General features: G+C 33.7%; 1 protein-coding gene and 1 long non-coding RNA gene across 3 annotated transcripts in view; both read left to right on the top strand.

Moving 5' to 3' along the window:
• The window catches only part of LOC141502554 (uncharacterized), a 118,443-nt gene extending 107,333 nt beyond the window's left edge, over window positions 1–11,110 (top strand). Inside the window, exon 5 of the long non-coding RNA XR_012472584.1 lies at window positions 10,946–11,110. This is a non-coding gene — a long non-coding RNA (uncharacterized LOC141502554). The remainder of the gene's footprint in view (window positions 1–10,945) is intronic.
• The window catches only part of LOC141500978 (serine palmitoyltransferase 1), a 524,715-nt gene that overhangs the window by 472,113 nt on the left and 28,778 nt on the right, over window positions 1–23,824 (top strand). The gene's annotated exons all lie outside the window — the stretch shown is intronic.

Raw genomic sequence — 23,824 nt, 5'->3', positions numbered from 1 at the left:
CTGATAATACTCATATGAACCTTCTCATTTAATAGAGCAAGTAGAAGGAGCTTTTATAGTTGAGGCACAGAAGAGAACTGAATTTTAAGGTATAATATATTGTAAAAATGGAATCAATGGGTGAAAAGGAAATGTACTGGGAGTAAGAAAGGAGAGGTAGAATACACTAAAATATTTCATGTAAAAGAGTCAAGAAATAACTTTTGAAATGATATGGAAGTGAGGAAGGTGAGGGGAATGAGGGAGCCTTCATTCTCACAAGAAATGGCACAGAGAGGAAATACCATACACACTCAATAGGGTATAGAAATATAAAAGAAAAAGGAGAAAAGGGGGATAGGGGAGGGGAAGGAGGATGTGGAAAATAGAGGAGAGGGTAGATCATAGGAGAGGATAGTCAGATAAAACATCTTTTTTTTTTTCTTTTTGCAAGGTAGTGGAATTGGGTGGCCTGTCCCAGGACCACAGGTCAGGTACTTGCTGGGTCTCTGGGGTGTCATGTAGGCTTCTTGGCCCCAGGGTCAGTCTTCAGTCCACTATGCCACTCAGCTGCCCCACAGTACATTTTTGAAGAGGGACAGAGCGAACGGATAGAGAAAATATAATAGACGGTAGTGGGGGGTGTGTGGCTAGTGGCACAGTAGATAGAGCACCAGCCCTGGAGTCAGGAGTACCTGAGTTCAAGTCTGACCTGAGACACTTAATAATTACCTAGCTGTGTGGCCTTGGGCAAGCCACTTAACCCCATTTGCCTTGCAAAAGACAAAAAAATTAAACTTGATAGTGGGGAGGAATGGATGGATAGAATTATAATCAGCAATAGCAACTGTGGAAAAATATGGAAGTAACTTCTATGATGGAGACAGAGCTGATGGTATCAGAACACAGCCTGAAACACATTTTTTTTCTCATTCTTTCATTCACTTTATTTCTCTTGAGGTTTTATATTTTGTGGGGGTAGGGGATATTATGCTTACTCTTACAACAAGAATATTTTAGTAATGTGTAAAAATTGAAGAAAAAATGGGGTAGATATATGGAAGGCATATCAAGAGTGTGGTTCAAAACACAAACACTGCCCACACAATTATTACACATTTGTCTCCTTGTAATTGTAGTTGTATTAGCTTGAAATAGCATACCTTGCACCTAACTGTGCCTGGCAATTGAAAGGAACTCAAAATCTTTCCCTTAATCCTAATTCCTCATATTGAAGATGACTAATCTGTAAATATGTTTATCAAAAATATATATGTACAATGCTAACCTGACTATTCACTGATGGGGGGGCGAGAAGAGACAGTGGAAGTAAATTTTATAATGTAAACATACACATGTGCCTATATATGAAATAATTAATTGATTGAGTTTTAAAATAGAAAAAAGTTTTCTTCAGTGAGATTTTTATACTTCATTTTCTATTTGAGTAAGCCCTAATTTTAAGGAAATATTTTAACATTTTTATGACTTTTACCAAGCTGTTGTCTTTTTTTTTAAAAAAAAAAATCTTATTTTTTCCAATGAAAAGTAAAACAATTCAAATTTTTTAAAAAAATTTGAATTACAAACTCTCTTCCTCCCCCACATTGAGAAGGCAAGCCATTTGAAATGTTATACATGAACAGTCAAACAAAGCAAATTTCCATATTAATCATATTATTATTTCTATACCTAACTGAGTATGTATGTTATTACGTCTTTGAGCCAGTTCTAATGGGAGTAAAAGTCAGCATTATCACATTTTCTCTTTACCTGAAAAGTCCTTCCTTTCATCCTTTTATATAATTTATTTTATCCTATTCTATCTTTTCTTTCCTTCTTTTAGTGCATCCTTTTTTTTTCTCATCTCTTAATTTTATTTTTTTATTTTATTTATCATTTCATGTAAGTCAATATCTTCATGCTCTTCATGCCACTTCTACCTTCCCTAAAAATTATAAAGTTCTTAGGAGTTAAAATATCATCTTTCCATGCAGAAATATAAACAGCTTAACATTATTGAATCACTTGTGATTTCACTTTCCTGTTTAACTTTTTTATGCTTCTCTTCAATCTTGTTTTTTAAAGTCAAAATTTATATTCAGCTCTGATGTTTCCATTGGAAATGCTTGAAAATGCTCTATTTCATTGAATGTTCATTTTTCTCCTGAAGGAGTATACTTAGTGTTGATTGTTAGTTGGTTCTTGCTTATAATCCTTGCTTCTTTGCCCTCTGGAAAACCAAATTCCAAGCCTTCTAATCTTTTAATGAAACAGCTACTAAATCTTATGCTATCCTGATTGTGGTTCATGCCATTTGAATTATTTCTTTCTAGCTACTTGCAATATCTTCCCCATAACCTTGGAACTCTGGAATTTGGTTATAATATTCCTGGGAGTTTTCATTTTGGAACCTCTTTCAGGAGATGATTAGTGAATTCTTTCAATTTCTATTTTATTCTATGGTTCTAGGATATCAGAGAAAATTTTTTGAAAATTTCTTTAATGATAATGTCTAGACTTTTTTCTGACAATGGCTTTTAGGTAATCCAATCATTTTAAAATTATCTCTTTTCAGTCGGTTTTCCTATTCAGTTGTTTTGCCAATGAGATATTTCCAGTTTTCTTCTATTTCTCATTCTTTTGACTTTTTTTCCTCGCTTTTTTTTGTTGCTGTCTCAGAGAGTAGTAATTTCTGCTTGCTCAGTTCTAATTTTTAAGGAGTTATTTTCTTCATCAAGCTTTTGTACCTCCTTTTCCATTTGGCCATCCTTTCCTATGATCTACCCTCTCCTCTATTACCCACATCTTCCCTCCCCTCCCCCATCCCTCTTTTCTCCTCTTTCTTCTAGATTTCTATACCCTATTGAGTGTGTATGGTATTTCCTCTGTGAGCCATTTCTGGTGGAATGAAGGCTCCCTTATTCCCCTCAACTTCCTCCCTGCCGTATCATTTCAGAAGTTATTTCTTGACTCTTTTACATGAAATATTTTAGCCTATTCTACCTCTTCTTTTTTACTCCCAATACATTTTTAAGGAGTCTTTTCTTTGGTATTTAAGGAGTTTTTTTTCCTTTTGCATGTTTTGTGCTTCCTTTACAAAGCTGTTGATTCTCTATTAATGCTTTTCTTGCATCATTCTCATTTTCCCAAAAGTTTTTCCTCTTTATCTCCTATTTCAGTGTTGAAATCCTTTTGAGCTCTTCCAGGTTCATGAGACCAAGTCACATTTTCCTTTGTTGCTTTAGATATAGCTGTCTTCCCTGTTACAGTAGTAACTTTCTTTGGTCTGATTCTTTGTTGACGTTTGCTCATTTTTTTCAGTCTATTTCTTGACGTTTAACTTTCTATTAAAATTGATCTCTGTTCCCAGGCTAATTTTTTAAAGATTGATTGGGGGTCAGGGGTGGGGGGGAGAAATGGTGTAAATTTTTAGTTCTTCCAAAGTGATATGCTCTCTGGTTCTTACACAGGGCCTTTCTTCTCTTGTAACTGTGACCATTCCCTTCTGTCCTCAATATGACCTGACTTGGGCTTAATAGAAGGGTCCCCTAGAATCTCTTTCTAAGCAGATAATGAATCTCCTTATCATTACTGAGTGCTTGAAATTGTTCCCCACTTCTATTGCCATTACTATAGCCCACTTTTGTTGCCACTACCTTGTGCTTCTTCTTCTGCCACACTCCAAGAAGAAGAATTCCAAAAACTCAACTTTTCCTCAAAGTTTTGAGCAAGGATGAAGGATATAGATCAACAAAGAATGGAAATACCTGGGTGGCATGTAGCAGGGGTTCTTTGGGCTCTGGAATTGCTATAGTAATTGTGAAGACATGGCAAGAATCTTCAAACTAGGTAATTGGACTCATACCACTGATTGAGTAAATATCACAACCATTGTCATAAAATACTGGTATGAATCTAAGAAATAGATATCATGGCATATCTGACCCTACTTAATAACAGCTTGTTCCATAAGACATCTTTATGTCATTGAAGGGAAGCTCCATCAAGACAAATTTGAAAAAGTAATTCTCCATCTCCTGGAGAAGCATGGGTGGCATTATTGTGGAGAAACCAAATATATTACAGACTTGTTTACTGCATCATAATAGCAATCATTAATATAGTTCTTTAAAGTCTACTAAGCACTCTATAAGTGATCATCACAACTACCCTGGAAAGAAGAAGATAAAATTCACATTTTGCAAATGAGAAATTGATATTAAGGCGGATTATAAGTAACTTGTCCATGTTAAGTGGCTGGGGTTGTATGGGAACTCATTTTTTTAACTTCAAGTCCAGTTTTCTACTAAGTTACCAAATTTACCGCTATGTCTGGATTAGAAGAAATAAGAGATGAAATTGATGATCTAGAGAGGGCTAAGTGAAAGCAATTTATAACTGTTCTCAGAGGGCAATAAAACTATATATTCCCTTTGATCCAACAATATCACTGTTAAGTCTGTATTCTTAAGAGACCATAAAAAACAGAAAAAACTCACATGTATAAAACTTTTATAACTGACTTTGTGGTGGCAAAAAATTGGAAATTGAGGGGATGTCTATCAATTGAAGAAAGACTAAAGAAGTCGTCGTTGGAATAATAAATAAATAAATTTAAATTTTAAAAAATTGCTTAAGAAAACATGAGAAGGGGAGGCTAGCTGGCGTAGTGGATAAGCACCGGCCCTGAAGTCAGGAGTACCTGGGTTCAAATCCGGTCTCAGACATTTAATAATTACCGAGCTGTGTGGCCTCGGGCAAGCCACTTAACCCCGTTTGCCTTGTAAAAACCTAAAAACCAACAAAAAAAAAACCATGAGAAGGGAGCAGCTAGGTTGCACAGTACATAGAGCACCACCCCTGGAGTCAGGAGGACCTGTGTTCATATGCGACCTCAGACACATAATAATTACTTAGCTGTGTGACCTTGGGCAGGGCACTTAACCCCATTGCCTTAAATAAAAATTTTAAAAATAGAAAAAAAACAAAAAAAAAAGAGAAGCAGAAGTTTGTCTTAAACAGACAAGCACCCACTGTGTTCCTATTAAGTAGTTACTTATGTGCCTGTCACTAAGTTCTTGTGATACAGCTATTAAAATAAATTAGTCATTTCCCTCAAAAGATATGTAATCAAATGGGGAAAGGCTGCACACACACACATACACACACACACACACACACTCACACACAGAGGAGTGTGTGGGTGTGTGTGTATGGATATAGATATGCATATCTAGTATATGTATGGATTTATTTATAAATATATATATATAAATATATATATATGTATATATATATATATATGTATATATATATATACATATATATGTAAACTTTTCCTTCCTGTTCTTCATCCCTTTTAGAATATAGACCTGTTAGTGGCATTGCTAGGTTGAAAGGCAGTCATAATTTTATAGCCCTTTGACCATAGTTCCAAATTGCTCTACAGAGTTGTTGGATCTTAGCACAACTTAGCACAACTCCTCCAATACATTGATGTCTAATTTTCCTTTCATTTCCTCTAACATTTGTCATTTTCTTTCTGTCATAAAAGTCAATCCAATTGGATAAGGTAATACCTCAGAATGGTCCTAATGTAAATTTCTCCAATCAATAATGAGTTAGGACTTTTTCTTCACATGACCATAGATAATATTGATAACCCATCTGGAAACTGCTCATATAGTTTGATCATTTATCAACTGGAAATGGCTTTTATTTTTTATAAATTTGACTAAGTTCTCATTGTTTAAGAAATGAGGTCTTCATAAGAGAAACTTGTTTCAATATTTTCCCACAGTTAATATTGTTAGCTATATTTCTCTCCTTCCTATTGCCCCCATCCCTATTTATTCTATTCTATTCTACACTATCTGTCCTTTCATCTTCTCCCTCCTCAAAAGTGTTTTGCATCTGACAACCCCTTCCACAATCTTCTCCCTGTTCTATCACGTTCCCCACTTACTCCCATTCCTTTCCTCTCCTACTTTCCTCTAGGATAAGATAGATTTCTCTACCCAATTATGTATTTTATTCCTTCTCTGAGTCAGTTTCAATGAGACTAAGCTTCTTTAATTCCCCATAAATTTCCCCCTCTCTCACTTGACTGCAAATGCTTTTTCTTACCTCTTTTATGTGAGGAATGTGAACATACCCCATTCTTCCTCTCCCCCTTTCCCTTTCTCCCAGTACATTCTTCTCTCACCCATTAACTCCAACTTATTAATATGTTATTCCTTTATATTCAACTCCCTCCTGTGTTGTATCTATATATCCTCCTCCTGTCCTAATAAATGAGAAAGTTCAAATGCATTATTAGTATCTTCCTCCATGCAGGAATATAAGCAGTTACAACATCTTGAAGTCCTTATGATTTATCTTTCCTGTTTTTTTGTGCTTCACTTGAGTCTCATATTCGAAGATCAAATTTTCTATTCAAATCTTGAGTTTTCATCAGGAAAGTTTGAAAGTTCCCTTTTTAATTGAATGTTTACTTTTTCCCCTGAAATTGTATATTCAGTTTTGGGGGGTATATGATTCTTGTTTATAATCCAGGCTCTTTTACCTTCTAGAATATCATATTCTGAACCCTACAATCCCTTAGTGGAGAAGCTGCTAAATCTTGAGTTATCCTGCTTGTGACTCCACAATAACGGGATTGTTTCTCTCTGATTGCATGCAATATTTTCTCCTTGACCTGGGAGCTCTGAAATTTGGCTATAGTATTCCTGGCAGTTTTCATTTTAGGATCTCTTTCTGGAGGGGATTGGTTGCTTCTAGAATATCTAGACAGTTTTGATAATAAGGAAATAATAAATAATTTAATCATGTTTTCAGGTAATCCAACAATTTTTAAATTATCTCTCTTGGATCTATTTTCCAAACAGATATTTCTCATTCTATTTTAGTTCTTTCAGGTGGGTAGTTTGAAGGATGGGGGGTGGTGTTTTATTAGTGTTTGTTTTTTCACCAAGTCATCAGCTTCCCGTTGGTCACTGCTATGTTTTAAGGAATTATGTTTTTCACGTGTGCATTTGTATCTCCTTTTCCCATTTGACCAATTCTGTTTGTAAAGTGTTCTTTGCTTTATTGGCTTTTTGGACATCTTTTTCCATTTGGACCAGCCTGGTTTTTAAGGATGCTATTTTGTTTTTTGTGTCTCCTTCACTTTAACTATTAACTCAGTTTTCATGGCTTCCCACATCACTCTCATTTCTCTTCTGAAATTTTCCTCTACCTCCTTTACTTGATTTTTCAAAATCCTTTTTGAATTCTTTCATGACTTGAGACCAGTTCTTATTTTTCTTGGAGTCTTTGGATATAGAAACTTTCACTTTGTTATCTTCTTCTAATGATCTTCCTGATGATCATAGTAACTTTATGGTCAGATTTATTTTTCCTTCTGTTGTTTGCTCATTTCCCTAGCTATCACTTGTTTTTAACTCTTAGTTAAGGTGGGGTTCTGCTTCCAGGGTGGAGCATACATTGTCCCAAGATTTTTTGATTTTTTTTTTTGCAGCTTTTTTCAGAGTTACTTCTTGGGATCTGAAAGTTTTCAATTCTTCCAGGATCTTATGATATAAGGAGAGGTTTGTACCATCCTCCTGGCCTGTGCTCTGGTCTATGGGTGACTACAAGTATTTTTTTTCCGCTGAAACTGTGGGGAGGGTCCCTGTTCTTCTGTGGAAGCAAACCCTGTTGTACTTCTGCTTCTTTTCCTGGAATGGGAACCAAGAGTGTGACCCAAATCAGAGTATGGGCAAAGCAGCAGAGTCCTACCCCAATGATAATAAAGAGATCCCTTTAATCTCCTTTGACTGCCTTATTATCCATGAATTGAGAGCTCTGGAAGCAGATGCCACTGCTGGGCTCCCAAGGCCTGCTCCTGGTCTGTGCTGCTGAGGCTTGTGCTGAACTGTGCACTACTCTTGCCCCAATGTGACAGACTTTTCCTGCTAATCTTTTTTTCCCTTTTATTAAATATTTTATTTTAGTTTTAAAATCCCCCCCCCAATCTTACTTCCCTCCCCCCATCTCCCTACAGAAAGCAATTTGTCGGTCTTTACTTTGTTTCCGTGTTGTGCATTGATCCAGATTGAATGTGATGGGAATCATATCCTTAAGGAAGAAACACAAAAGTATAAGAGATAACAAGATTAGACAACAAGATATCTGGGTTTTTACTAAATTAAAGAGAAACTTTGTTCAAACTCCATGGCTCTTTATCTGGATACAGATGATATTCTCCATTGCAGACAGCCCAAAATTGTCCCTGCTTGTTGCACTGATGGAATGAGCAAGTCTATCAAGGTTGATAATCACCCCCATGTTGCTGTTACGGTGTACAGTGTTTTTCTGGTTCTGCTCATCTCACTCAGCCTCAGTTCATGCAAATGCATCCAGGCTTCCCTCCTGCTGATCTTCTAAATTGTCCTTGGCAATGTCTGAGCTGAGAGGTCTGGAACCCACCACTGCTGCCACTGACCCAGTCTCCCTGCAGTCTGTGCCTGGATTGCTAGGGGCCAGTTAGCTCAACCACAGTCATACTGCATTGTAATCTTCTCTTACCCTAGCACAACAGACCCTTCTCATCTATCTTCCAAGTTGCTTGGCCTGGAAAATTGTTTCCCTTATACATTTTGTGGGTTCTGCAACTAGAATTTGTTCAAAGACATTATTTAAAGGTATTTGGAATGGTCTCGGGGAGAGCTAGGATCAGTCCCTGTCTTTATTCTGTTATCTTGACTCTACCCTTTATGGCTTTCATTTTTATTATATTTCCTGAAAGCAGCAACCCCTCCTCATTCCTATACATTATTTCTGTTCACTACCTTTTCTTCCTTTCCCTTGATCTACTGCCTTTTCAAAAATTCCTCCCTTATCCATCTACCTATAGCTCTCCTCCCCATTGATCTACACAATCTTCTATATAGTCTCTTCTTGTAGTCCCTCACCCTCTAACTCAGTACCCTCTCTGTGCCCTCCTCTTATCTCTTACTGAAGTGAAATGGCTTTTATACTCTTCTGTCTATATACATACAAACACTAACATACACACACCACTTATACATATATATATATATATATGCATGTATGCATGCATGTATATATGTTGTTCCTTCTTTAACCGATTCCTATGAGACTAGGTTCCTAGAATTACCAGTTCTTTCCCTTCTAATTTCTCTGTTTCAATAATTCCTCTTTCACTTCATTTATATAATAACCTATTTTTTTGTCTTTTCCTATACTATTTTACTTTTTTTAAAGGTTTTTTGCAAGGAAATTGGGTTAAGTGGTTTGCCCAAGACTACACAGCTAGGTAATTATTAAGTGTCTGAGGCCATATTTGAACTCAGGTACTCCTGACTCCAGGGCTGGTGCTCTATCCACTGTGCCACCTAGCTGCCCCCTAGTATTTTACTGATCCTACTGAGCTCTACTCTATCCAATTATTAATTATCATCTAAAACATATGATTTACACATCCATGTATAGATAGTAAACAGTTTGTCTCTATTGAGTCCCTTGTAATTAGTCTCTGATGTTTATGTTATATTTATCTTGGCTCTTGTATGTCAAATGTTTTATTAAGTTTATGTTGTTTGGCAACAAAATCCTGAAAATCTGGCAATTCACTGGGTGTCCATATTTTTTTTTTCATTCAAGATTATGCTTAACTTGCTGGGACACAACTCAGTTCTTTTACTCTTTAATACGTTATGTTATACTTCTTGTGTAATTCTCATTGACTCCTCCATATTTGAATTGTTTTTTCTTTCGTTCTTAATATTTTCCCCTCACCCTGGGAGCTTTGGAATTTAGCTAAGATATTCCTGTCAGTTTTCCTCCTAGGATACCTTTTAGATGAATTTCTCTCTTGATCTAAAATTTCAGGACAATTTTCTTTAAAATATTCTTTTCTTGATTATAGCTTTCAGGTAATCTGATTATTCTTATATTTTTCACTTCTTGATCTGTTCTCCATATTGGTTATTTTCTTGCATTTTCTTTTATTTTTTTATCCATTACATTTTCTTTTATTATTTATTGGTCTCTTATAAGTTCATTGACTCTCTCTTGCCCAATTCTAATTTCTAGAGTCATTTTCTTTAAGATATTTTCCAGTTGTTTATTTTCACTTCATAATCTTTTTTTTCTTGGATTGTTCTTATTTGTCTTTTTATAGTTTTTCCTCATTCTGCCTTATTTTATTTTTAAGGTCTTTTTTGAGTTCTATGAATTCTTTTTGAGTAAGAAAGTAGTTGATGTTATTCTTTGAAGTAGGAGAGGCTGTTTTTGCTTCAGGATCTTTCTCTGAACCCAGTCTTCTCTATTGCCGTAGTAACTATGATTGGGTTTTTTTCCTCTGTCTACTCATTTAAAAAAATTTTTTTTAACTGATTGATGTCATATTTAGCTCCAGTTCTGGAGTGTGGGAGATTGGTACTTCTGTTCTCAGAATGTTTATCTAGGGCCCAACCTCTGTACTACTTTCCCCCTCCAAGTCACAACTAGGGTCATTCAGTACACTATGTTGGAAATGCTCTCATACCTTGAAAATCTCCCCAAGGGCTGTAACCCCTCCAACTTGGAACCAAAACCAATAAGCCAGCAGGGTCCCTGTGCCACTTCTGTACTCACCAGGTTTGTGCTGGTTCCTTCTTGTCTAGAATTACTTTGGCAGCACAGCTGGCTGTCATCCTACTCAATTTCTCAGGTACTCATACTTTCCGGAAGGTGAGAATTCATGTGGCTATCAGAGGCTACCTCCAAATTTGTTTGTCCCTAGCACTCATCTCTTGCTGTTTTAGGGAGCTAACCTGAAACACCTCACTCATTCCAACCTTTCACTATGGGTTCTTTCTTTAGATCTTTTCTAGTTGTCCCAAGAAAACCACTGTCCTGCTCCAACTCTAATTTATTTTTTGCCATTCTTTGAGATTCTTTTTTGTCTTATTTATAGTGAAGAGCTTGGAATTTTCTGACCTATTCCATCATCTTTCCAGAATCCTCTGGTTTCATAAGACTTGCCAGATGAGAAAAGTTGCCTTTGGAAGCCATTTCTTTCCTTTTGACAAGTCAAATTGCTAAGGCACTTTCTGGACCCTTTTGAATAATTTGTAGCAATTAATTTACTTTGGTTTAACATGTAGATGAAATTATTATAATCAGTAATGGTATCATTTCTGTTATCTATTTCACATTTGTGATAGTCTATATCTTCTGTGAATTAATTCTGATTATATTCTATCATTTTATTCTAATGAACCATACATTTCAATATATTTCATCCCATTCTCACCTTTTTTCACCTTTGTACAGAAGTCACCCATATTTATTGTGATGGTATAGTTTTTCCTGTCCTGTATCTGGTACAATTTACCACTTAAAGACAGAATTTGTAAACAGTCTTTTTACTAAAAATAATTCTAATAACCATAAGCAAAGACAATTTTCAATATGATCTTTAAAAAGTTCAAAGGATAGTAACAAATAACCACTGTAAAGAAGATTAAAGGGAGGTTCTTTGGGGGGGGCTCATGAGTTCCAATTCAAAGACACAAAAATGTCTTTTACACTCCTGTTTCTCCAAAGGCCTATAGTGGCGTAATGGGGGATTAATTATCATTTCCACAGTTCCTAGTCATTAAGATATGTCATCCATGCAAAATAACATTAAATATAAAAATAAAATTGTAGTATTGCAATTTGTCCCAAATTCATTCCAAGCTGAATGTCATTGAATAAGTTGTGAAAATTGACACAGTGATGCTGAGGATGATGATAACAATAATATAATAAAATTTTAAAATCCCACCATATGTGAGATGTGCTTATACTTAAACTGACAGTAGCCTCCAAAATTAATTTTGTGCCAATTTATTTAATATGCATTAGGACTGGTAAATTCCAGTTTGGTCAGAGTGTGGTTGTCAGTCTTAAAAAAAAGCTGAATAACTCAGGCAACCAGGATATACTACATAAGATATGCTATAACCAGATCATGCTACATAAGAGAAAGGTGAAAGAAATGGATAAGTTCAGTCTGGAGAAGAGAAAGGTCATAAGTTTTAAATATTTGTCACTTAGAAGAGGAATTAAATTTGTGTTAATTGACCCTAGAGCAAAAGGTGCCTATTACAAAGAGGTAAATTTAAACGAGATAAGGAAAAAATTGCAATTGTTAGAGGTCTTAAAGTTGGAATGCACAGGTGCTAAAGGATTGCCCTGCCAAGGTCTTCTGTAAAAGGCTAGATAACTACTTGTTTAATAGTTTGTGGACTAAAACCTTATTCCAGTATGGCTTGATGAATTTAGAGGCTTTTTCTGCGATTGAGATAACTATTCTGTGGTCTATCTTCCTTCAAGAGTCTCATTGTGAAATAGTACTTTGTAAAATAAAGCAAGAAAATTATTATTTTTTAAGTTTCCAGGAGTATATACTATTTACAAGATTTGTAATTGAATTGAATAAGCAAGAATTGAACAAGAACAGCCTATATATATTCTTACATTATAGACTTTCAGACCTCTAGTCCATTTAACTCATGTTTTAATCAAGTTGCTTTTTCTATCAGTTTATAGTGATTTCAGCTTTTAGAAGATTAGACTAGAATTTTCTATGGTACTTTCTAGCTATAAAATGTCTCTGAGAAGCCATTTGGAGTAGAATATGAAACTGTGCTTCTTAGACTTTCCAAGAGACTTTCCTAAAAAGGAAGCTGTTTTTTTTCCTGGTTCCTTATTCCATCTTCTCTGTGAACCGTTGGAAGTGTGTTTTGCTGCCAAATAGAGGAATAAACAAGTGATTAACAATTGATCTCTCTAAGAAGTCAAGAATATATATCTTTTCACTTTGCAACTGAATTGAAAATGATAACTTTTAAGGTATCACATAAAAGTGTTAAACTGATAGTAGCAGTAGTTATTGACATTAACCAGATAATTCGTTCTTAGATGAATGTTTTTCTTGATATTATAAAAACATAATAAATAATACTTTCTAGTGGTCCAGATATATTTCTCACCCACATCAAATTTATTTGAAATCTGACAAATGCGAGAAGCAGATTATGTTCATTCAAGCCATATATAAAAGAAACTGGGAGTAATTCACAATGAGAAGGCACTAAAATTAAGGGGGATCAGGAAATGCTTATTGTAGAGCAGGTACAGGAAATCTCCAGTCCACAGACTCTATTGGTCTGATGTTGCCAAGTCAACATTGATTTGAATTGAATTGAAATTGAATTGAATTGAATTGAAATTCAATAAATCTAGGAGCTTTTAGGGGTGAATTAATTAAATGTTTGACTAAATGTAACCCAGGAGTAATGTTATAAATATCCAAATGGACCTTGGCAGAAAAAAAGTTCCCCACCCCTCCTATAGAAGATAGCATTTTAGTGGGGACTTGAACGAAGTCAGGGAAACAAAGAGAGAGAAATGAAGAGGGAGACATTTCCAGGTATGGTTGATAGCCTGTGAAAATACCTAGAGATGGAAATCAACTATCTTGTGCAAACAACTGTGAAGAGGAGACAGATTATAGAGGCTCAAAATTTAAGAAAAGTGGAAGGGTAGGAAGGTGTCAGGTTACAAAGGCCTTTTAATGCCAAACAGTTTAATTCAATTAGTTTACTACTAACAAGCTACAAAGAAAAGGAGAGGGAAAAAAATCTGTTACTATAAGTACTTAGATGTTTAAAATGTATTTAAGCAGTTTTTGATAGAAATAGTGACTATTGAAACAGAATGCTGAGTCACTCAAACATTGACACCAAATGTTAGATTATTTTTTTTCTAGTTTCTTTACATTTAAAAGAGATCTGCTTTAGAAAACAGAATGAGACGGAATAGAACATGCTGTGGAGATAAAGTTACATGGAAATCAAATCAATGACTTTGTTTCTAATAACATCAGTACTTGAACTTTGCTTTTTTTAAAAGAGGTAAAATAAATATTTAATATTCACTCACTGGAATTAGTGGAATACAAATTTCATATTGAGATCATTCAAATGAATATTCTCTGTTCAAAAATTTTCTCAAAGTTTTCTGAGAAGGATTCAAGGGCCACTTTAAAACAAAAATAACTGTTTACTAGGAATTTTTGATTCCAGTTCTCCTTATTTCTTTATCAGAAAGTTACCCTGGTATATCTGCGTGAGTTAACTCTTGATTTACCCTTTGTGGAATCTCTGAGTGCCACTTAAAACAATAAGAATAAACCCTTCAAGACAGTTCATAGTCTAGAGATTTAATTAAAGAACATCTTTAACAAGTTCAGCATAATGAAATTTGACAATTTCCAAATCAACTCTCAAGGGAAAGAGTTAAGGAGAGATTGTTTTTCTTCTGTTAATATTACTTACATAAATCTCCATTATTCAGCATCTTTAAATACATTTGAATAAGTGCAGTTTACTAAGGAAATTAAGATGCTTGAGCTAGCTAACTGATTTTATCACTGTAACAATTATGCTATCCTTTTAATTCATAGTCCTACAGTCCTTATTTCACTAGAAAGACCAAATGAATGAATTTAAAGAACTTAGAATTGAATGTACTTTTGTTCAAAAGGAAAATATGTTTCATTCTCTTTTCTTTTACTCCTAGTGCTGATAGACTTGATTTGCTCTTTGGTAGGTGTTCAATAAATGTTTATTGATTGGTTTTCTCCTTGCCAAATTACATAGAGATGATAGTATGTACATTATTGTAATTGGCTTTAGATTAAACACAACTGCAAAAGAAATTCTCCGTTAGCAAGATTTTGGAATTATGTTCATTTTATCATAAGAATCTTGTTGTATTCATGTAAATTGGGGCAGGAAACATCATGTTGGGAATTAATATTTTTTCCTATCTATATTTTCCACATTTCCATTTCATCTGTGTACCTTCCTTAAAGAAGTTGAATCATTTATTTGTTTGTTCATTTATTTATTTATTTATGTATTTATTTGTTTGTTTATTTGTTTATTTATTTATTTAACTGAATATGGACTTATTTAAAATTTCTATTTGTGTTTTTCACAGGTATGATTATCATGAAGATGGGTTTTGTCAGCCCTACAGCGGCATAGCATGTGCAAGATTCATTGGAAACAGGACTATTTTTCTAGACTCCCTCCAGAAGCAAGGTGAAATTGAAAACCGAATTACAGGTAAGAATTATGTACATTAACAAAAGGGCAATAATCTCTTGGACTCAATCATGTAAGTGCAAACATTACTAGTCTTATTGCCCTTTATGCTTATCAATTTGTTGCCTTATTATCCTTATGCTAATGATGTGGCAAAGGAATCCCCACTTTTTCTTTTACAATTGAAAATTGAGATCTATGTTGTTTGTATTATGTTTAGGCAAGGTGGGTGGCAGGTAGTGAAGGTGTAAACATGATTGTGCAAGTGTTTCTTTAGTGCCCTAATTCCTAAAAATTTTGTTTACCAAATTTATCCTGTGCTGCTTTTTGGTCAGTACTATTTTCCATTGTTGCTTTTCTTGAAGTAGATCAAGTAGTACTGTTAGAGAAATAGTTGCTTTCCCTTTCATCCTCCAGGTCCAGAATCATATTTGTTTCATCAGTAAAATCGCTTGACATTTAATTAGACTCAATTCTACTTTCTTCTGCATTTATTGACTATTGTATGCCCTCTTAGCTATTTGGGCAAAAGATAAACAGGCTTAATTCTTAATATTTCAAGCTTCTTCATTAAATCAAGGAGTTTGGGTAGGCCTCTAAACCTAAACTTGTTCGAAACAGAATTCATAATACTTTATTAAATAACTCATTTTGAACTTTCATTTTCTTAACTTCCTTATAACTGTGAAAGGCATCATAGCAAGCTCCCCAATCTCATACATCTCTCATTTTAATTAATTTTGCCATTTCTACATTCACAATATTTCTTTCATAAACACACACACACACATACACACACACACACACACACACACACACACACACACACACACACACACACCCCTCCTTCTGTTCACTCATAGAAAGCCCTAATTCAGACAGTAATTTATCTTTCTCTAGGACTATTGAAAAGGTCTTCTGATTGTTCTTCTTGTCTTATGTCTTTCTCTACTCCAAATTATTCTTCATATAGCTGCCAAAATTATTTTCCTAAACTATTGCTCTGAATATGTTAGCTCTCTCTTTCCCTTCCCTTTCTAGCCTTCAATATTCCATTATCTCCAGGTAAAATATAAACCTTTTGGCACTTAAAGCTCTTTACGTTTCGGTGCCTTCCTACTTTTCAGTTCTTCTTATACTTGACTGCCTCCGAGCATTCCACAATCCAACCATAGTAACCTACGTGTAACTGCTCATATGTGACAATTCATCTCTCATTCCCTATGCATTTGCATTAACTATCCCATGTAACCTAGAATTAGTTTCCTCTCCACCCCATTTCTTAGAATCCTTGGATTCTTTCAAGATTTAGATGAAATGTCACATTCTTCAAGAGGAAATCTCTTCTAATCTCCATAGCTGCTAGAAACTTTCCCTCTAAGGTTGCTTTCCATCAGCTCTGTAACCTATATATTTATATGACATCTTATCAACTAGAAACTCTTTAAGAACAAGAATTGGTTTTGGATTTCTTTTTTCCTCAGTTCTTAGTGTTATACCTAAAATGTGATAATCACTTAGTTTAAAATTGACCTTTCATATATAATATTGGTAAAGAGTTTCTGACAAGAAAAAGATATAGAGGATCACCGAATATAAAATGGACACTTTTAATTATATAAAATTTAAAAGTATTTTGAATAAGTCTATTTAACAATCCAGTTAAAATCAGGAGGGGAAATAGTTGATTGCTAAAGACAACAGATTCCTCTAATAAAGGTCTCATCTTCAAGTTATAAAGACTTGACTCAAATATATAAGAATAAAAGATATTATCCAGTTCATAAATGGTCAAAGGACAAAAAGTTAGTTTTCTGACAAAGATGTCTAAACTATTAATAACCATATGAAAAAAATCACTAATAATTAGAGAAATGTATATTAAAATAACTCCAAGATTCTGTCTTACATCTATCGGATTGCCAAAGTGAATCAAAAAAAAAAAAGGAAAATAACAAATTCTGGAGTCAGGGAAACAGACATATATTGTTTTTTTTTAGGTTTTCGCAAGGCAAATGGGGTTAAGTGGCTTGCCCAAGGCCACACAGCTAGGTAATTATTAAGTATCTGAGGTCAGATTTGAACCCAGGTAATCCTGACTCCAGGGCTGGTGCTTTATCTACTACGCCACCTAGCTGCCCTGGACATATATTGTTGATAGAACTATGAAATGTTCCAGCCATATGACCCCAAAGTCATTAAATTGTATATACGCTTGGACCTAATAATACGACTACAAGGATTATACTCTAAATGATTTTTTAAAATAAAAGTACCCCTTTTTTAATAAAAGTTTATAACTGTTCTTTTGGTAGCAGTAAAGAACAGGAAACAAAGAGGGTCCTCATCTGGGGTAAGGCTGAATACATCATAGTTCATCAATATATAGAATATTATATTAGACAATAAAAATAATGTAATGGACATTCTTACAAAAATATTAGATATGCATGAACTGAAATGAAAAGACCCAAGAGAACAAGTAATAATAACAATACTGTAAACAAAACAATTTGAAAGATTTAAGAATTCTGATCCATGTACCAAGATTTCAGAGGACCAATATTGACCCACTTCTGACAAATGGATTTAAGGAACAGAATAATTTTTGGATATGATCAATAAAAAGGAATCTCTTTTGATGATTTTGCATTTTGTAAAGGTTTTGTCTATGTTTTGTTTTCAATTTTTTTATTTTACCTTTTTTAGTGAAAGATGTAAAAACAGAAATTATTAATTAAAAAAATAAAATTAAAAGGAGAAAAAGATAGTATTAATACTACACAGTAATTCAAAATTGTTTTGTTTGCACTTCCTTCCATGAACTTAACTCATTCTTCAAGAATAAGGTCATCTATACATCCCCTTCAGTAGTGTTAACTAACCCACCCCTGTCACTGTTTTCCCCTTAATTAATAAACTGGGAAAAGGAAAAAAAATCTTCTAACCAATAAAAAGTTAAGCAAAACAAATCCACAAAATATATTTCTTTCTGCATCTTAAGTACAACGTCTTTCTGGTGAAGAGGTAGATAATATGGTTCTTCTTAGTTCCTCCTGAGACACAATTGTTCAGTAATATCATCAGAGTTCTTGGATCTTAAGAAGTTGTTTTGCTTAACAATGTTCTTATTCTTGTATAAATTATTCTCCTAGTTATGCATATTTCACTCTGAATTAGTACATGCTATCCAGGATTCTATGTTATCATCTCTTTTGTCATCCCTTACAGCCATGGCACTAATATGCCATGACATTTACATACCATAACCAAATAAACCATTCTTTTAATTAATTTTAATTCCAATTAAATTGAATACTCACCTCACATTGAAGTTCTTTTCTTTGTTTTCTTTTGGGGATCCCCATTTGGGATCAGAAAATGCGTTTTGTTTGCAACTATTACCTCTATTATCCTCCCTGTGAACTTATCCTACTCTTTTTACACACGTTTCATATTGAGTTTCATCTGAAATCCAAACCTTATATTTATAATTCATCTTCTCATATACCCCATTTATAAGTAGCAAATTCTCCCTTCTTTTCTCTTTTTATACAGTAGTGTATTACTTTTGGGCTCCTTTCTCTTTCCCTTTTACAAGCTCTCTGAAGAGAACCCTGAGTGTAGGACAGTACTCAGCTTTGTAAGGTAAGTTTCTTGGTTGTAAGTCTGCATCTTTTGATTTTCATTACTGTTATTATATATAATGTTCTGCCAGTTCTGTTTACTTCATTTTTGCAACAATAGATATAAATATTACCAAATTTTTCTAAAACATCCATCTTCATCTTAGAGCAAGATAGTATTCCATCACAATCAAATACCACAACTTGTTCAGCTGTTCCCAAATTGATTGGTAACCCATCAGTTTCTAATTCTTATCAACCCAAAAGTGTAACCTTAAGTATTTGTTGTAAATATGTGTCATTTACCTTTGATCTCTTTGAGATATAGAGCTAGTACACATATGACTGGGTCCAAGAATATATGCCAAATTTTATAGTCCTTTGAATAGAATTCCAAATTGTTCTTCAGAATGGTTGGAGACTCTACCAACAGTGCATTCATGTACCTTTATTTCCACATCCCCTCCAGCATTTATCATGTTCCTATTCTGTCATATTAGTGAATCTGATAGATATGAGGTGCTACCTCAGAGTATATCTAATATGCATTTCTCTAATCTTTAACAATATTTGGCTTTTTCCTTCTTTCTAACCTTGACTGCAAAGGTTTTGTTGTTACAAAATTTTATATAATCAAAATTATCTATTATACTTCTCTTAATCCTTTATGTCTCTTGTTTGGTCATAAACTCTTCCATTATGCATATATCTAACAGAGAAAAATTTCTATGCTTCCGTAATTTGCTTATAATATCATTTTTATGTCTGAATTATGTATACATTTTGATCTTAACTTGGTTTATGATGTGAGATGTTTGACTGTACTAAGTTATTCTCAGACTATTTTGCTGTTTTCCCAGCACTTTTTGTCAAATAGTAAATTCTTGCCCTAAAAGTCTAAGTCCTTGAGTTATAAAACACAATTGTAGTCAATTACTGCTATAATATTTTGGATTATATTTCCTACTGTGTATACCAATGATCTATCCTCTCAGTTTTCTTAGTCAATACCAAATTGTTTTGATGATTACTGCTTTGTATATATTAGATACTATTAGACTTTCTTCCTTCAGTTTTTTTTCATTCTTTACTCCCTTGCTATCCTTGAACTTTGTTCTTCCAGGTAAATTTTGTTGTTTTTTTCTAGATATATGAAATAATTTTTGATACTTTGATTGTATCTGAAAATTAATTAGAATTTTCCTTTTATTATTGACTTGACAATACCTGAAATCAATATTGTTTTTTAAAAACGTTTTTGTCATCCAAATGCACATGTATATTTTTAAGTTACAAAATTTCCTTCCACCCTCCCTTTTCACCCACCCCTCCTCTCAGTGGTGAACAATCAGGTTAGCATTGCATATACATATTTTTGATAAACATATTTACAAATTAATCATTTTTGGTATGAGGAATTAGGATTAAGATATATATATATATATATATATATATATATATATATATATCTGTGTGTGTGTGTGTGTGATACTTTTTTTGAAGTGTTCATCAGATTTGGAAGGGTTGTTTTGGGGGGGTTTTGGGGACTTTTGTTTTGTTTCAGTGGAGATAACATTGTTCATAGCTAGTCTAACATGTTTGTCCTAGCTCTCTGAAAAACTGAGAGGAGCTGCTTCCTGATGATCAAGGTTGATCATCTCAAAATGTTGTTGTTAATGTGTCCATTGTTCTCTTGATTCTGCTCCCTTCATTCAGCATCAGATCCTGTAACTCATTCCATGCTTCTCTAGAGTTTGACCATTTATGGTTTTTTATAAAACAATAATATTCCATAGTATTCATTTACCAGAACTTGTTTAGCCATTCCGCAATTGATGGGCATCCCCACAATTTCCAATTTTTTGCCACTATATAAAGAGCTGCTATGAATGTTTTGGGACTTTTTCTAATCTTTATGATTTCTTCTGTATTCAGTCCTAGAATTGAAATTGCTAGGTGAAAGGGAATAAACATTTTTTATTGCTCTTTGGGCATGGTTTCATATTGCTTTCTAGCTTTCCAGAATGGTGGATCTGTTCACAACTCTACCAGCAATGCATTAATGTCCCTATCCTCCCATAATCTCTTCAACATTGATCATTTTCCTATTCTACCTAAATTAAACTACTTATTTAGTGCCTTTCCAATCAAACTTCCAAAAATTACTTTAACGAGCTAGAAAAATTGTAATTGGGAAATGGCAGAACAAACTGTAGAACATGCATTTTATAGAACACTATTGTTCTATTAGAAACCAAGAGGGATGGGATTTCAGAGACATCTGGAAAGACTTAGGTGAACTGATGTTGAGCAAGGTGAGCAGAACCTGAAGAACATTGTACATCCTAACAGCAACATGGGGATGATGAACTTAATGGACTTGTTCATTCCATCAGAGCAATAATAAGGGACAATTTTAGAGATCCTGCATTGGAAAATATCACTTGTATCCAGAGTAAGAATTGTGGAGTTTAAAGAAAGTCCAAAGTCTATTAACTTCAATATTTTTTTAAAGTGTCTTATGGGGAGTGGCTAGGTGGCACAGTGGATAAAGCATTGGCCCTGGAGTCAGGTGTACCTGAGTTCAAATTCAGTGTTAGATACTTAATAATTACCTAGCTGTGTGGCCTTGGGCAAGCCACTTAACCCCAGTGCATTGCAGAAACCTAAACAAAAGGATCTCATGTACAATATAATTTTGCTATATCTAATATTTTCTCCTCAAGATTATGATTTCTTTCTCAACATTCAGTTTTGATCAATGCATAATATGGAAACAAATTAAAGATTATCAGACTGCCTTTTGTGGGGGAAGGAGGGAAGAGAGGGTGGGAGAAAATTATAATATTCAAAACTTCACATAAAATGATAGATAGAAACTACTATTGTATATAATTGAAAAATTAATAAAATATTTTGAAAAAGAATAGAAAAAATACATTGATCATTTTCCCTTTTCTCATATTGGCCATATTGTTGCTTTAATTTATATTTCTCTAATCAATAATGATTTGGAGCATTTTTTCATGTGAATATAAATAGCTTTAATTTCTTCTTTTGAAAACTGTCTATTCATATCCTCTGACCATTTATCAATTAGGGAATGACAGGATAATCTTATAAATTTGATGCAAATTTCTATATATTTTAGAAATGAGACCTTTATCAGACATATTAGTTATAAAGATTGTTTCCCAACTTTCTGCTTTCCCTCTAACTTTGTTAGCATTGTTTTTATTAGTACAAAAACTTCTAAATTTTATATAGTAAAAATCATCCATTTTGCAATTTATAATGTACTTTAATTCTTGTTTAGCCATAACTTTATTCCCTTTCCATAGATCTGATAATTTCTTTAGATAGAGTATAAATGTATCTATGTTGTCACCCTTTATGTATAATTCCTGTACCCATTTTGACCTTGTTTTTGTATTGGGTGTGAGATGTGGGTTGTGTATAGTTTTTGCAATACTATTTTCCAGTTTTTTTCCAACAATTTTTGTCATATAATGAGTTCTTATATCAGAAGTTAATGTCTTTGGGTTTGTCAAACAGTAGATTGCTGTAGTCCTTTACTGTGTTTTTTTTAATTTATCCTAATCCACTAATCTGTCACTCTATTTTTTAACCAGTACTAGACAGTTTTGATGACTGCTGTGTTACAGTGTAGTTTTAGATGTGGTAGAGCTAGACTACCTTCCTTTACATTTTTTTTTCATCTGTTTCCTTGCTATTCTTGACCTTTTGTTGCTCCAGATGAATATGGTAGTATTTATACTAGCTTGTTAAAATAATTATTTGGTAGTTTGATTGGTATGGCACTGAATAAGTAATGTAATTTAGGAAGAATTGTCATTTTTATTATATAAGTTTGACCTAACCATGAGCAATTGACATTTTTTGGGTGAGACCTTATTTGGGTGAGAAGTGCTTCCCAAGTAGATTCCCAAGTATTTAGTTTTGTCCATAGTCACTTTAAATGGAATTTCTCTTTCTATCTCTTGCTCTTGGGCCTTGTTGTTCATATATAGAAACGCTATGTGAGTTAATTTTATATCCTGTAGTTTGCTGTATTTGTTAATTGTTTCAAAGAGTTTTTTAGATGATTTTCTTGGGTTCTCTAAGTATACTATCAAATCATCTGCAAAGACTGAATGCTTTGCTAACTCAATGCCTAATTCTGATTCCTTCAATTTCTTTTTCCTTCCCTTATTGCCACAACTAGCATTTCTAATACTTTATTGAATAGTAATGGTGATATGGCCATCCTTGTTTCACCCTGGATTTTATTGGCAATGCTCCGAATTAATTCCCATTGCAATATTTGTTGATGGTTTTAGATAGATATATTTTAAGGAAAACTCCATTTATTCCTAAACTTTCTAGTATTTTAATAGGAATGATGTGTTTTTTGAAAGGCTTTTTCAGCATCTATTGACATAATCATATGATTTCTATAGGTTTTGCTACTGATATGTTCAATTATGTTGAATATTTTCCTAATATCAAACCATCCTTGCCTACTGGTATCATGGTGTATTATCTACCCTGATAAATAACTTCTGTTGTCTCATTGCTAAAAGACTAAAAAATTTTGCATCAATATTCATTATGGAGATTGGTCTTAAATATTATTTGTCTTTTTTGGTTCTTCCTGGTTTACGTATCAGCATCATGTTTGTGTCATACTAGGAGTTTGGCAGAACTATTTTTTAAAATAGTTTATGTAGAATAGGAATTAATTGTTCCTTAAATGTTTGGTAGAATGCACTTGTAAATCCATCTGGACCTGGAGACATTTTCTTGAGAGTTTATTGATAGTTTCTTCAATTTTTTTTTTCTGAAATGGGGTTATTTAGAAAATTTATTTCCAGGTAGTTTGTATTTATGTAAATATTCATCCACTTCACTTAGGTTATCCAATTTATTGACATGAAGTTTGGCAAAGTATCTCTGAGTTATCTCTTTTAATTTCCACTTCGTTGGTGGTTAACTCACCCTTTTCATTTTTTTGTGTTTGCCCTCCTATATCACTCCCTCCCCTTTCTTTTCCCTTTCCCTTTTTCA

This window comes from Macrotis lagotis, chromosome X (genome assembly GCF_037893015.1).
Source record: "Macrotis lagotis isolate mMagLag1 chromosome X, bilby.v1.9.chrom.fasta, whole genome shotgun sequence".
In the NCBI taxonomy this organism is placed as follows: domain Eukaryota; kingdom Metazoa; phylum Chordata; class Mammalia; order Peramelemorphia; family Peramelidae; genus Macrotis; species Macrotis lagotis.
The sequence above is the reverse complement of the archived record's forward strand: the minus strand, read 5'-3'. Positions and strand labels throughout refer to the sequence as shown.